The sequence below is a fragment of the Neovison vison genome, chromosome 4, assembly GCF_020171115.1.
Source record: "Neovison vison isolate M4711 chromosome 4, ASM_NN_V1, whole genome shotgun sequence".
NCBI lineage: Eukaryota > Metazoa > Chordata > Mammalia > Carnivora > Mustelidae > Neogale > Neogale vison.
In genome coordinates this window covers 161,834,795-161,850,468 of record NC_058094.1, presented here as the reverse complement: position 1 = coordinate 161,850,468, position 15,674 = coordinate 161,834,795, and positions in this window count along the sequence as shown.

Here is a 15,674-nt window from a genome sequence, read left to right as displayed (position 1 = left end):
GTTGTTGGCATTCGACTAATACAAATATTCTCAGTTAATGTTGGGGAAAGGCTTTTTACTTTTTGGTATATTTCTCTTTGGTGTTATGTAGTATTTTTCATATTCACATCTGTCGTGGTAGCCTTGCATGCTTAGGATTAGAAACTTAAGTCCCAAGGGAAAAAACCTTAAGAAGTGTATCAGCTTCCAGAGATCCATAAACATCTCCCAGAGCCCCGCGGTGAATACCCATAGTATCTCTTGCAACACCTGGCACACATGATGAAGCCTGTCATGCTTGTTATTTGAGTGAAAAAGATGTAAATAGTTTTGAATTATCTACGTTACTATCCCCAAATCAAAAATAGATCATAATATTAGCTCTTCTCATACATCTTCCGTTGTGGGTTATTTTGATGTTTATGCTGCTCATTTTCACGGAGCGCTAACCTGCCAGCGTGGGCCGGATCTTCATGAATGCGGTGGACTCAGATGTGACAAAGCTTCAGACTGTTTCATTATGTCCAGTGTGCCTGGTTTCACATAAAAAAGGGAGCCTAGAAGTGTCAGTCCCTGAAGATCAGAAAGCAGCCACCATGAACTAAGCTAAATGAGACACCTCTGATTTTTCGGGCATGACTGAGAAACCGACGGCGCCACAGCTGTGGAGGGAGAAGGCGCAGCAGAAAGGAGTCAGGCTGTCTAGGTTCAAGAACCAGCTCTTCCCAATTATGAATGTGTACTCTTGGATCAATTATTTAACATCTCTAAGGCTCAGTTTCCTTGCTTGTGAAATGGAGATAATAATAGTGTCTAACTCACAGGGTTGATGTGAGGATTAAATGAGATCATGCTACTGAGAGAACACGGGACAGAGCCTGGCACCGAGTAGACGCTCAGTGAATGTTAGCTGTTAAGTCCTGTCTGTTGTAACTGCTTCTGGACTCTGAACTACTAAAGCTCTTGGAATCTGCCATGCTCCTTGTGGCACTTGATCTTGCATTAATTCATCTATCACCATCTATTGAGGTGACCTGAATCCCCGCCGGAGTGCTGAATATGCTTCACATAGTGTTTAAGTTAGCAGATTGCCTATTTTAGCGCTGTTCACATCAAACTGACCTCTGATAAATATTTATTCAGAGCTCTAAGTCAATACGAAAAAAGCTAAAGGAATATTGTGTTTTATTAATGCAGAAAAAGGGTCCAGTTTATAGAAGCCATGCTTTATTCCTCATTGGTAGGATATTGGGTTTGATTATGGTAAGCTATACGCTGAGAGTGACATTGGTAAATCAGAAGCAAGTTGGGGGGGTGGTGCGGGGAGGCATCTGGCAACCTTACATTGTATGTGAAGTGGTGGAAAAGACTGGATAAGGCAGGGAATAAAAATGTCTCTTTTTTGCTGTTTGATACTAGTGGAGAGGTTTGCAGTTTTTAGATTTCTATTTATAGTCACTTTTTAATAGAAATCCCTGAGGCTGGGTTGGGGTAGTTACCATCAAGAAGTCACCACACTTTAGGGGTGTCTGGGTGGCTCAGTGGGCTAAAGCCTCTGACTTTGGCTCAGGTCATGGTCCCAGGATCCTGGGATCGAGCCCCTCATCGGGCTCTCTGCTCAGCAGGGAGCCTGCTTCCCCCTTCTTTCTCTGCCTGCCTCTCTGCCTACTTGTGATCTCTGTCTGTCAAATAAATAAATAAAATCTTAAAAAAAGAAAAAAATGTCACCACACTTTAGAAGCCCTTACTTTTGGGGCACCTGGGTGGTTCAGTCAGTTAAGCATCTGCCTTCTGCTCAGGTCATGATCCCGGGTTCCTGGGATCCAGTGCTGCATCGGGCTCCCTGCTTAGGCAAGAGTTTGCTTCTCCCTTTCTCACTCTCCCTCTGCGCGCGCGCTCTCTCTCTCTCTCATAAATAAATAAAAATCTTAAAAAAAAAAAAAAAAAGAAGAAAAAGAAAAAGAAATCCTTACTCTTGCAGCCACTATGGCTTTATTTCTAGGTCTAGGTCAGCTTCATTGTCCTTCCCTTCCCCGCCCCCCAGAGTGCTCCCTAGAGGCTCTTCAGTCTTTGCCCAGGGAGCACCTAACAGTTTGCCAGAGGGGCCCTCAGCATTGCTGAATCCTGAGTCAGACTCCCGCCGTGCCCTGCTTTCCCCCCAGCTCAGTAGGTTCTAAAGCACTGGAGTCGAAACTAGAGGGAAATTGGAACTAACAGACTGTAGATAGCCAACGGGCCTGGATTCCTGGTCAGGAAGCCAGAACTGGGTTGGACAGAGTGGATTCAGAGCTCTGTCTTTTTGAGTTTGGAGACACACACTTCGGCTTTGCCACAGAGCCCTGTCCTCAATCTCAGACTGCCCAGCACCTTGAAGATCCCCCCCACCCCCACCCCACCTCAAGTGATTGTGCTATATAGGTCTGTTTGCTGTTTTATTTTTTTAATCATTAATGCAAAAAAGAGTATGGTTTTTCTATGAAATAAAAAAAATTGCCATATTTATGCTGTATTTGGCTTGGAGACTAAGTATCTAAATGTGTTGGTCAAAACTATCAATGAAAGTACCAAGAACTGCTTTCTTTGGTGATCTGATGTTTGGGATCATTGAATCTTGCACCTGAAAAACCAAGTACTTTGATTTTCTGCTCATCTTTGTTTCTGAAATCAGAGGTAAGTGTGGTTTCTGGCTATTACTTCCAAGTCCATCCCCATGTGGATTCTTCCGCCCTTATAAGCCTTCTACCTTCCTGAGTACCTCTCATGGTGGCTCAACTGTGTTTTTGGATGTTTCGCCAATAACTCAGATTTGCTGTTTTCCCATCACGCTAATATTCTCCATTACTTTTTGTTTTGTTCTGTTTTTTTTCAGCAAGATTTGTAATTCGTGTAATTGTAGGATGTTTGCTCGATGTAAACTCTTAGTCCTATCTGGGAATATTTAAAACACTGTGTTCTTTGGAAGCGCCTAAGGAATAATATTTTAACACATAGCTTTTATTTTCACCGAGCCCTCCTTAAGCCAAGGTAATTTTGTTCCATGTTGTGTAATGTTCTCACTTGTGATTATTTCTGCAGGTTTCTTGTTTTCTTTTCTGAATCACAACAATTGAAGGGCAACAACAGCTGCTGGAGTTATGTTTGTCAGACATTTTAGGTTAGTTTTCCCCTTTGCATGAACAGGTTCCATTACCATCACCAAAGCGGGTATATGTTGAGATTGCCACCCGCTGGTGAAACAGAGAATTTCCATTTTCACCAAATAAAACATACTTGTTTTCTGTTTTTAAGAGTATGGGCTTATACATATAGGTTCTTTAAAAAATGTATTTCATACTCCATTAAAAGAATAAAGAATTTCATTATTATGAAACAATTTAAAGCCTTATGGAAAGAACAAAAAAGCCATTGTTATAAAACCATTTAGAAACCTTTATTTACATCTCTCATAGCCTCTACAAAGTGGTGAAGTGGGTAAAAAAAAAAAAGCTTAGAATTAATTATGTCAAAGTGTTATCCGTGGTTGCTGTTGAATACTAAGATTAAGAGGGATTAAACTAATTTTTTGTTGCTTCTTTATACTTTTGTTTAGTTTTTTTTTCTGCAGAAAGCTTGTATTGATTTAACAGAAAATATAAATCTGAAGAGGAAAAATAACTTTATGTGTGTATATAAATCGAAATGTAAGTCTTCAATAACAGCACTTCATAGAGTGTTAAAAAAAAAAAGCACCACCCTAAATCAATGCCACATTTAACTAAACAGATACAAAAGGAACAAAAGCTCTGAGATTGAACTGCGGCTTTCATCACTCCACTAGCACAAATTTTAAATTCAAATGCATACATAAGAATTTATTATGTGATAAAGATGCCATTTCAACTTCATGTGCAAGGATGCTTGGTTACCTCACATCATTTACTAAATATATTCCACATGTGAAAATTAAAACATGAAATAAATTTTAAAATATAGAAATGAATATTTAAACTAAGCAAAAATCCAAAGGAAAAATTATAAAGGAAAATATTGAAAACTTCTGTATAAGAATATTACCATAAAAACAAAGGAGAAGCTGGGAAAAAATATTTATAGCATATAGAACTGACAAAATAAATATATTTTTAAAGGCATATGAGCATTTGAAAAAAAATTTAAACTTCATTACTAATCAAAGGATTGTACATTTTTTTGAGATGAAAAATTTAGCTATAAATTGGCCAAGATTTAAAAAATACCAATGATGTCAACTATAGAGCTATTTTCTATTTAAAATTATTCCTTAAAAAGGTATTTAATGACATGAAAAAATGCCCATATCAAATATAGTTTATAAGTAATAATTAAATAATAATGCAGTTTACAGCTCTCCAGAAAAACACTATTCCAAAGTTTTAATTTAAGTAATTTTTTGTAATACTTGAGTTATTGGTGATAGTATCTTTCTTCGTGCGTTTCTGTATTTTTTGACTTTTGGCAGCACAAATTACAAATATACAATATGCTCATTAAAATTCACTTGAGTACAAAATAATACAGATAGTTTGATTGCTAATTAATAGAAATAAGAGCATATGTATATATATACACACATATCTATATTTGTAATTCATCTATGTAGATTAAAATTGTTTTAGAGTTTAATAGTGATTATTTGTATGGTTATTTGTTTATATTTCTATGGTTATAGGTGATTATTCCCTTCATCATTCATTTTGTAATTATTTTACTACTGATAAAAATGTACATTGTATTACTGAAGATCATCTTTAGGACGATCAGGAAAGACATGGAAAATATTCATGAAAACTTAACAGTTAAACGAGGGAACGTATATGCAGTATAGTGGTTTGATAGGAGTAGAGGCATATATCTATTTTATTCAAACATATATATGAATAGATTTTTTAAACTTGGAAGGGCAGTGTTTTAAAGGTTTAATGGTGATTGTATTACTATGAATATAGTCGATAGTTTTCTTATGTTTCTGACTTCTTAACTAGAAATAATAAAGTCTCTCCATATATATCAAATATATACATTGAATTTTATACTTTAAGTATGTTCAATTTATTGTGTTGATGATACTTCAGTAAAGTTATTAAAACATGTAGTTTAAACTGCTCAGTAACAGAACAGAAACAGCTCTCATCTTTTCTTTCTGAAAAGAAAATTAAATGTTTAAAAAATGTAGCGTTACTTTTAACTAGCCCAATGTTTATTTCATCCCATTTGTAGATATTTGGAATACTCAAGACATTTAAAACTATTTCTTTGCTGGCATTTGGCACAGTAATGAATCGGCATTTTAAAAACCAGTGTACACAAATTTGGATCTGCAGATTCTTTTCTAGGGTAGGGGGTGTGGGGTGGAATATCTCTACTTATCAAGATAATGTTAATCCCTATCATGTGCAAGGAGCCAAGTACCTTGTGGAAACAGCTGTTTTTCCATTGAAAGAAGGTGATTTCTTATAATTAACAAACTTGCACAAGCAAACAAACATGATTTGACTTTTCAGAAGGAAACAACTTACTCAGATATTAGAGTCTCATTAACACATCCTGTGCCTCAGCAGTAATTTTATTGATTATGTGACCTGTTAAATAGTCCATCTGCAATGCAAATGTAACTTTAAAATTAAAAACCTGACATCAATTTATTTTCCTCCAGCAACTTCAGAGCTAAATTAAATAAAACCCTTGATTTGAGGCAGCCAGCCTTTTCTGATAAAGCTTTCAAATATCCGGCATGTTAAAAGCGTGTTGCTAGGTACGTGAAAGATGATACTAGACAAAGAACGACACTGTTTCAATCATTTTTTAATAAAGGAAAATATATAACTCTCCTGTGTAGCTGCACACTGCTCGACTGGTGGGCAATACTAATATGTGTCCGGAGATACGATGATGTATCTGCTAGTCTTGCCGAGCTCTGCTGAGACCTCTTGTCCTGACGCTCTTGTGTGACAGCTGGCAGTGTTGTCGTCCATTCCGCCTTACTTGTAAGGCTTGCACTTGAAAACCCAAGCAGCTAATTTTAAAATAGTAATGCATGGCACAGGCATAAAGAATGAATGAAAATACTCATCCCTGAGGCATGTCATGGGTTGATTATAATAAAAATTCCTTAATTATTTATTAGTAGTTGCTTTATAAATCACTCTGGTTTTGCTGAAGGGTATAAACTGTGAGATGGGAGAGCAGAACTAGAGAGGTGAAATTGTCAGGGGACACCGCAGTGAAGGGTTTCATATACCACACAGATGCCTTTTGACTTTATCCTGTAAGTGATGTGGAAACAGAAATCTCTTAACAGGAGATTGAAAGGTCAGATTTGTGTTTTCTCTGTGTGATAGCAGATGGATTTGAGGGAGACAGAAAGAGAGGCAGGTAGCACTTAAGGTGAAAGACCATGAAAGCCTCAAGTTGCAATATGGGGGAAAAAAATGAGAGGTAGCACCAAAATATTTGAAAAGGAAAGCATGTCAGAAAAACATTCAGAAGGATTTGGTAGTTGAGTGAATATGGGGGCCAGAGGTAAAGTCGAGGAAAGAATTGAATTTTCTTCTCTCTATATCTGGGTGATGGTTAACTCCCTTATCTGATATTGAAATCACAGGTGCTGATGGTGATTAGAAGGGGGAAACATAAGTAGCTGGTTGACCTACTTTCCTAATGGAGACATGCAGTCACTCAGAAATTTTACAAAAGCAAATTGTATAGACAGACATACAATAAACAATGACAGTAAAATTACAGACAAAACCCTCCAACTAAATCACAAAAGGCCAGGAAAGCATAAGAACCTTTTTATGAAGCTGATGTCAGAGACATGAACAAAGATGGAACAATCAGGTTGCATTAATTGTATTTGTTATGTTGCAACGGCAATGATTTTACTCCAGCAATAATGAGGACTGTTATAATGGGCATTCACCTTGTATCCCACCTATTCATTCATTAGAATGAGTTTTTTCCCCCGCTTTGACAAAGTAAATACACAATAAGATCAAATAAATTTTGATGATTGCCAACAGATGGTGAGGGGCTCAACCTCAGACCATCTGATCGTTCGCTTTTCAGTTCTTTCCGGCTGTTCTTTCTACTTAATTACCTTCCCCTCACTTCCTAATCCCTTCCATGTAATTCTACACCAAGATTGGGTCTAGCACTCTCTATTAATTTTCCACAGCCTACACTCCTTTCTGATAAGATATTCTTTCTTTATAGCTGTGTTGCTAATGGATCTAAACAGTCTGGTTTTAGCAGAACCTTTCAATCCTACTTGAACCATGTCTTTGCTCAATTTATTAATTCAGTTTAATGCTGAGAATTTAAAACCGACTCTTACAGTTTAATCTCATTTCACATCTGACACAATGGATCAATGACCAGTAATTTTACACAATCAAAGAACTATTTTAACTGACCTGTCTTTTAAATCCTTCTCCTATGAGACATTTATTTTTTCCAGTCACTAAAACAGACTTACCAGAGTGATATATGTGTTTCAGTGAGAAATTTCCTTTATTACATGAATTCATCTATGCATTTTTTATGAATGGAGCAGAGAGTGTATTGCTATAATAGGTATTTTAATGAAATTTTAGGCAAGTGCATAAAGGATAGGAATTCAGGGAAGCTCAGAAGGCATCTCCTAACATAATTTACTATAGACTCTTCATATTTACACAATCCATATCTAGACAGAACCTTCTTTTTTCTTTTGACAAGTACATTTTAATGTCCAGTTCAATTTTAGGAGGCTGCTTCTGTGTCCTGTTCAGTAGTCCCTAATAACACTGCTTTCCTGAGGTAGACTAATAGAATTCTGTTGATTGAGACTTCCTGCACTCCACGTATGTTCTCGTGTTTCTGTCGTGTTTAGCATTAGTTTGTTTAACAAAGTGCTTGTTCTTTTGATACAGAGATTGTGCATCAAATGCTATATACTGCTAAGGATTTGTAATAGAATAAGGCTTGGTTTTAAAGATAGCATCTATGTTTTGTGAGTGCCAGTTAAAAACAGTCACTATTTTTTTTTCTGATAATGAAAGCAATAAATGTTCATTTAAATTTTTTTTAAATACAGAAAAATAAGAGGAGAAAACTTCGACAATACTCATCATCTCTTTAGAGATGATGGTTATTCAATTTTTGCACATACTCTTTCTGGATCATGTATGCATATCTGTATAAAATGAAAATTCTAAAGCAGTCTTGGACTTGTAGATAGGGATTTTATACAAATAACCATTACACACATTTAACTTTCGTGAATTTTACTCTGTGTGCATATGAGAGGACAACAATTTAAATAGATTTTTAAAAATTTCCCCTTCATTTTGTTCACAAGTATATGCCCCAGAATAAGCACGAGATGGGTGATAGGAATTTACTGTTTCCTTAGTCTCTGTGTCTCAATTCCTGTGTATCTTTTATGGTATGTGCATCTTGCTATAGTGACCATGACTCCAGTGGTTAAAAATACATACTTTTTCCTATAACAGGGTCTAAACTCAGACCAGCTGCTTTGATGCTCAATCACAGACACAATGACCTATTCTAATGCAAAAAAGAAAAACTATGATGCAGTTATGGTATTTGCTCTCCAACCTGGACATTTTCAAGGCTAATGTTAACTATATGAGATTTTTTTTTTCATCATGATTTAAAAACCTATCTCCTGCCTGAGAGACAACTTCACTGTAATCTACTTGTTTATTTTAGTATATAGTTATTAATTCACCCCATATCACTAAGTATTCCTGGAGAACATTCTTCATAACCGTATTGCAATCCATCATTTGGATGTGCCATATCTACTCTAACCAATCCACTATTATTAGACATTTGGTTAATTTCCAATCTTTTGCTATAATAAGGCTATGACAACTGTTGTGCCTGAGATGTGATACGAGAGTCGATCATTATTTTTGTGCAAGTACTTATGCTGCTGTAGTGTCTTTCCTTTAGGCCCTTCTATCACGTTCATGCGGATAGGATATAGGAGGCAGAGAATGTGATTTCACCATAGCCAACTGGGGATCGACTTCAGTGGAAGAGGAGGTAGTCAGACATACATTTATGAGTACAACCTTTTGGTGTTTCTTGGAGACTCCTTACCAGGACACTTTCTGTTCAGATGGCTGGATTGGCACTTAGGCATGCGAACCAGTTCAAAGAGTGGATTTGCTGTGGCTTCTTTGAGAGCTCCTGGGTTCTGGTTCCTTCTGTCAGCTTCATGCTGCAAATAGCCATGGCATTTCTCAAAGTCTGAAGACTTCTGTGATTCATGGGCTTGTCTTTCACACGAGTATAGTGCTCCCTCTCCAAGCTTAGGTTGCTCTGGGCAGCTGCATGAGAGGACAGCTATGTGCTTAGATTTGGACAAGGGAAGAAAACTAGAGTCTCACTCTTCATACAAACTCTGCTTGCTCAAAAGTCTTTAGAAAAATTAAGGATTCATTTCCTAGGATACATTCCAGCGTATGGAATAATAACTGCTCAAAAGTTTAAAAATATTTTTAAGGCTTTTGGTACATACTGATAAATTGCTCCCCAGAAATTTTGTACTGATTTATACTCATGCCAGCTGTACATAAGACTGATATTTTGGCTAAAGCACTATTATTTTTAAAAGAAGGATAGTCATTGACCAGTTAAGATTGTACTTTTTGTTTCTTTTTTTTTTTTTAAAGATTTTATTTATTTATTTATTTATTTGGCAGAGAGAGATCACAGTAGGCAGAGAGGCAGGCAGAGAGAGAGGAAGGGAAGCAGGCTCCCTGCTGAGCAAAGAGCCCAATGCGGGACTCGATCCCAGGACCCTGAGATCATGACCTGAGCCGAAGGCAGTGGCTTAACCACTGAGCCACCCAGGCGCCCCTTTTTGTTTCTTTATTAGACAAGTTAAACATTTTTTTTGTATATTTAATGACATTTTGTTTTTGTTTTTGTTTTTCAGAATTCATGTTCTTTGCCTCCACCACCCAAGTTTTTTTGGTATAGGTACATGTTTTTTTAATGTCTAAGAACTTTTGTGTTTTACATTCTTATCTAAAGACAAAGTACTCAAACCACATGAAATAAGGTACATATTTTTCAGGAGGAAGAAGTGACAGGGAAAGAGTGAGAGGATAGAGAGGCTGCATACCTCCAAATAGAGATGTTGTTTATAGTCTTTCATGCCCTTGCCCTCTTGAAAAATCACCCCACCCATGGCTTCTGATGCCTAGGTGGCCAGGTGTTATACCACATGACATTAATGATCACCGTTGATGGGATGTCTACTCAAAGGTCATCAGTTAGTAGGCTGCCAGGGGATTTATGAACTGCCCTGAAATCTCTTCCTAAGGAATTAGGATAGCAAGGGGGGAAAAAAAGCTTCTAATTAATAGTAGATCTAAAAAGACAAACATGTGGAATATGAATGAACCAGATTAGTGGGAGAGCTGCAGAGAAAAGGGTCACAAATTCCTGCTCCTGAGATCTCTAAAGCCCCCTTAAAAAAAGAGGTGTTTTCCAGCTCCAGTTTCAGCAAAGCTGTTTACCTTTCCCACTCTATGTCCCTGCTGCATGAGCTTCCCTGAGTCATCTCTATTATTCACAATTAAGTGAACTTGAAGAAACAGAATGATTCCGAGGCAAAGTGCTTGTGCTACAGATTTAATACTATCTCAGTTAGAATTCCATACATATCCCAGCAGAGTCATTTTTTAGTTAATTCTTTGATTTAACAATTTGTTCAGCATAAAATCATTGAGCATACAGTCTATATTAGGTTTTGGGCTAGGTGATAAAGGAGATACGGAGACGAATCAAACAATCTCTGTGATCTTGAAGTATATGGTTCCATCATACTTACCTACATAGTGTGGTCTTTCATTACTGCAGAGTGTCAGAACAATGGTGACCAACTAGTTGCTAGGCAACTTGAAAGATAGGAATACAGATCTGAGGCAGCTCCTTTCTGATATGTATTTTTCTTCAAAATGTTTGTCAAGAACTGTGGAGGGTCTGAAATTTTCTCTGCTTTAAAGCTGAGATGTTAGCCAGCTACAGTTTAACAAATGCTGGCAGAAGACATGCAACTTCTAGGTCAGAGACAAAGGAGATATTACTTACAGCAAGGGAAGCAACAGAAGCTTTATGTTTGCTTCCGGTTCCCTTGCCCCCAGGGCCTGTGGGGGCAGTGCAGAGCAACCCAGCTGGACCCGCTTCAACAGAGGAACACAAAGCATAGGGAACCCGAATGTTTTACAGTGGACTGCAAGCAAACCTGCCAGACATTTGCCCTGTAGGGAGACCTTATCTTTATTACATTGACAGTAACCTGTTCTCCACTCTGGAAGGAGACACTGTCTCCTTCTTTCAGGGCTGTTCATTATCACTCTACGAACATCCTTGAGAAGATAGTCCAGAACAAATGTTATCAGTACCTTTGTCTGCAAGATATTTTGTGGAATTGTCTCCCTACAATATTTTTTCTCTGGTGAATGTTTTCAGGCCATTTAAATTTCTGGTTCTTGTTTCTACTAACTCTAAGTATCTCTTTACTCTAAGATAGCCTTACAGTCCTCTGTTTTTGCTGTTCACTCTATATCTGTTTACTAGGTGCATGAGTGAAAGGTTTTTGTTTTATGTAATAGAAATCAATTTTCCTATAACTTAAGTGAAATAGATAGTGAAAGGATACTGGGTTATTTCATAATTCAAAGTACAACCCCAAACCTGCTATGGTTCTACAATCTCATCAGCAGAAGTTTATGGCCACCCCTAGAGTGCTGTCATTAGCATGCCTCAACTTCAGGGGCTCCCAATCTCTGTCATTCTCCACTCCAAGTTTTACATTCTCAGGAAAAGGAGTCAAATGGCCTAGGTGGCTAAGTATCTGCCTCTTCTATTTTTTCAGTTATGGAAGGGGAAAGGGCCATAAAATCATAGGCCTACTAAATCTTAGCTGTTCCCAAATTAGGAGAGATCATTTTTCTGGGAGCTTTGGAAGCCTTCCCAATTGCTTTCTACTCTGTCTGGATTTGTTTTGATTGTTATTCCATTGCTTGTAAGAGAAATACGGTTATTGTATGCAATTTCTTTTTTTTAAATCAATTAAATACAGTTTTGCTTTGCCTATTATTTTCTTGGCCATCTCCTGCCATTTCTCAAAAAAAAAATTTTTTTTGAGTCATTTTCTAATCTGAGCTAAACCAGTTTAGTGATTCAGGAGTTTTAGATAAATATAGGTAGCTTCTAGTGGTTGGAGACCAATTGGACTATCTGTCTTTTCTTGTCAATCTTATTATTAAGTGGCAGGCTGCTAGTAGAGCAAGGCTTAGCTCAAATTTTGTTAATATTAAATATTAAGTAGTCATTTATCTTAACCATTATTTAAACAGTAAAAATTTACTTTTCACATCTTTTATGCTAATTAATATATCCCCTGATGTAGCTTTCAGCAATGCCCATTTGAAATGGCATAGCAGCCGCCTCTAAAGCTTGGGTTTTCCCAAGTAGGGTATCTCCAAGTTCACTCATCAGCCCTGGAGTGTGGACTAATGTTACCTTATGCCCACATACACATACATACATGAGTTGTCCTGTGAAGTATTTTTTTAAAGTAAGTTACCAGACCACAATATAATAGGTCAGAATTTAGGCATTTAGTCATGCACTCATGCTAATTTCCATACTCCTTTGTAATTAACATTCCTCCTGACTGGATTAATTGGGTTTGCAATAAGTAATCACATTTATAATACTGCAACTGTTCCCAAATTAATTGCTCACGAGTTCAATGAGCCATTACATGTTCTCATTTAAAGCAGCTTAGAGCCCATGATTTTAGAGCTGTGGCCCTAAACATTTCGGGGAGAGGGTCACAGAATCATCTTAGAATATGTCAGTAATACAGTGACACAACTAAACCAGTGGTTCCCAAACTTTGAGAATACATGGGAATCACCTCAGTGATAGTCATTAAAAATGAAGATACCTTGATTCCCCCCAGCAATTCCAGTTAGGCAGATACTGTATGGGCTCTGGAAAACCTTTAAATTGCACACCATCTTCCTAGAAAGAGGCACATTTGCACCCACTTCCAACTTCACCAGTGATCTTAAGGGAGCATTTCAGAACCCTGTGGCATTAGTTGAGTACAGTTTTCCTTACCGTGCTGGCTGCATATTACAATCACAAAGGGAGTTTTAAAACAATATTTCAGACCAATTAAATTATAATATGAGTGGTGTAGAGTGACTAAACTGTCTGCATGGCTTTCTCCCCCAACCCAGAATGGAGATTAGAGGTTTTCCCCATTGGGTCAATCTATTTTACTGAATTAGACTCACTTGACAGTTACCTAGCAAAAGTGATAATAAAAAGAAACCCACCTACCCTGTAAATCTTACAAAATACACAGTTTAAGTTGTGTATTGGTGAGAAGGCCCATCATTTTTGGCATTGATTTGTCTTTCTCTCTTCAAAGGTTCAAAGGATTTAGTGGACTTTGTACTCTGTTTGATAGATAGCCCTCCCAAGCTTAGGAGAAGAAAAGCAAGACTCTTTTTATAATTTATGGTGACAAGGTGAGCGTTTATTGTGACATTTTAGTTGAAGATAATCTAAGAATACATGCGGAGCTTCACATTAGCCAATGTGAATATACTATATTGTAATATTTAATGAGAAATAAATATTCATTATGAATAAACCCAGAGAAAGGGTTATATAGACAATTTTCTAGATGTTATCTGAGTAAAGTCTTTTTTTACTCTTTTGATTAGGAACATATCTTATGATGAGCAAAGTAGTTGATGGAAACTTTAATTTAGTGACATTGATAAGGCTTAAATTTTTTTAGACTTTTGTGTTATAAGGAAGAGGAGACCTATAATCAGGGATAGAAAAACCATGTTGGAAATGACTATAATCCAACTTCTTTGAAGGATCCACTTACAATAATACTCATATACACATTCAAAGCACTGGCTATAATAGGTGATTTAATGATGTTTAAAGCCCTTGAGTAAATTCATATAGGCCAAGAAATTTCCCCGAGGGCATGGATTTAGTAATTACGATCATTGCTTGTGCTGATAACTTGAGTTAGAATTTCTGCTGCCAGGGGCACCTGGGTGGCTCAGTGGGTAAAAGCCTCTGCCTTCCGCTCAGGTCATGATCTCAGGTCCTGGGATCGAGCCCCGCATCAGGCTCTCTGCTCCGCAGGGATCCTGCTTCCTCCCCTTCCTCTCTGCCTACTTGTGATTTCTCTCTCTCTGTCAAATAAATAAAATCTTAAAAAAAAAAAAAAAAAGAATTTCTGCTGCCAGAGACAAAGTTTTAGAAACTCGAATTGTGAAAATTAAGTGTCAGGAGTTTGGCTAATTCAACATGTATGTATGAGTTGTAGTCCATATGTATGTATGAGTTGTAGTCATTTGTGTACAAGAACAGGCTTCCAAGCAAGCAAAGTGCCGTTGTCTCTGCTCAGAAAGCTTTGTCTCCCAAATCAGATGAACCTATTAGCATACGGCAGAGCCTAGTTGAATTAGAAAAAAAAATTTTTTTCCAGAAGTTTTACTTTGCGTTTTTACTGTTGAGGTGGGATTGTTTTTTTCTTCATAAAAAATTGAGAAGATTTTCAGGCTTCTAATAAAAGCTCAGTACTTTTTTTTTTATTATGTTATGTTAGTCACAATACAGTACATCATTAGTTTTTGATGTAGTGTTTCATGATTCATTGTTTGCCTTTTTATTGGATTGTGGAGGTGGATTCACCAGAACTGTGAGGATTTGGAAGTTTGCTGGAATCCATTTGTCGTGGGAGAAATGGAAGTGTCACCGAACTGTAGATGTGCTCGCTGTTTAGGCCACTGTCCTCAGAGAAGCGAGCGCTGCTGGAAGGGTGAGTGTGGTGCTCCAGGCTGCAGGGAAGATGCAGTCTTGCGGGGACTGGGCCGAGGCCACAGCAGTGCTGCCTGCTCACTGCCCACCCACCCCCCATGCCGCTGTGCCTTCCCGTTTCCAATCCCAGCCATCCGGTGGGCAGTTAGTTCATCGTTATCCCCATCTTACAGAGGAGGAGATGGTGGAGACAGGGCTCATAGGCAGAGAGCCCTGCCACCCAAGCCCCTGTTCTTTCTGTCACATCCTGTTGTGTCCGTTCTGTGTAATCCCCAAGACTCCTTGCTTCACTCCTGGAGTTACTCGCTGCCTTGTGTAAATCTATTTTTAGTAGATTTTAGTGCAGCGTTAGTAGCACTGGACAGCTCTACTCACCCAGAAGGCTATTCTCCCATTCTCCCCTTGAGCTTACATTTGCCTACTTGTGACTTCCATTTTACCAGCTCCATGGGAGAGAGATTAAGGATAGATTTAAAAGGGTAAAAAAAGGCGGGAGCATTGAGGACATGAAGGTAGGCTGCCACAGAAGCTAGAGGGAAGGCTGTGTGTCTGGGCAGACAGGAAATAAGCACAGGAGGCCATTCTATTTTCAACTCTGAAATCTGAGTTTTCTTTCTTGGATGGTGTGCATGTGGCTGCAGTCGAAGACTGGGGTGTTCTATTATCCAGTCAGCAGGGGGAGCAGTGAAGTCAAAGTGACATCCTGTAGGGAGAGAAAGGCCATCTGCTCAGGACGGTGGTGTAAGAGTAGGTGTTCTTATTCTGCCTAGCATTAATAGAGTCCATGAAAA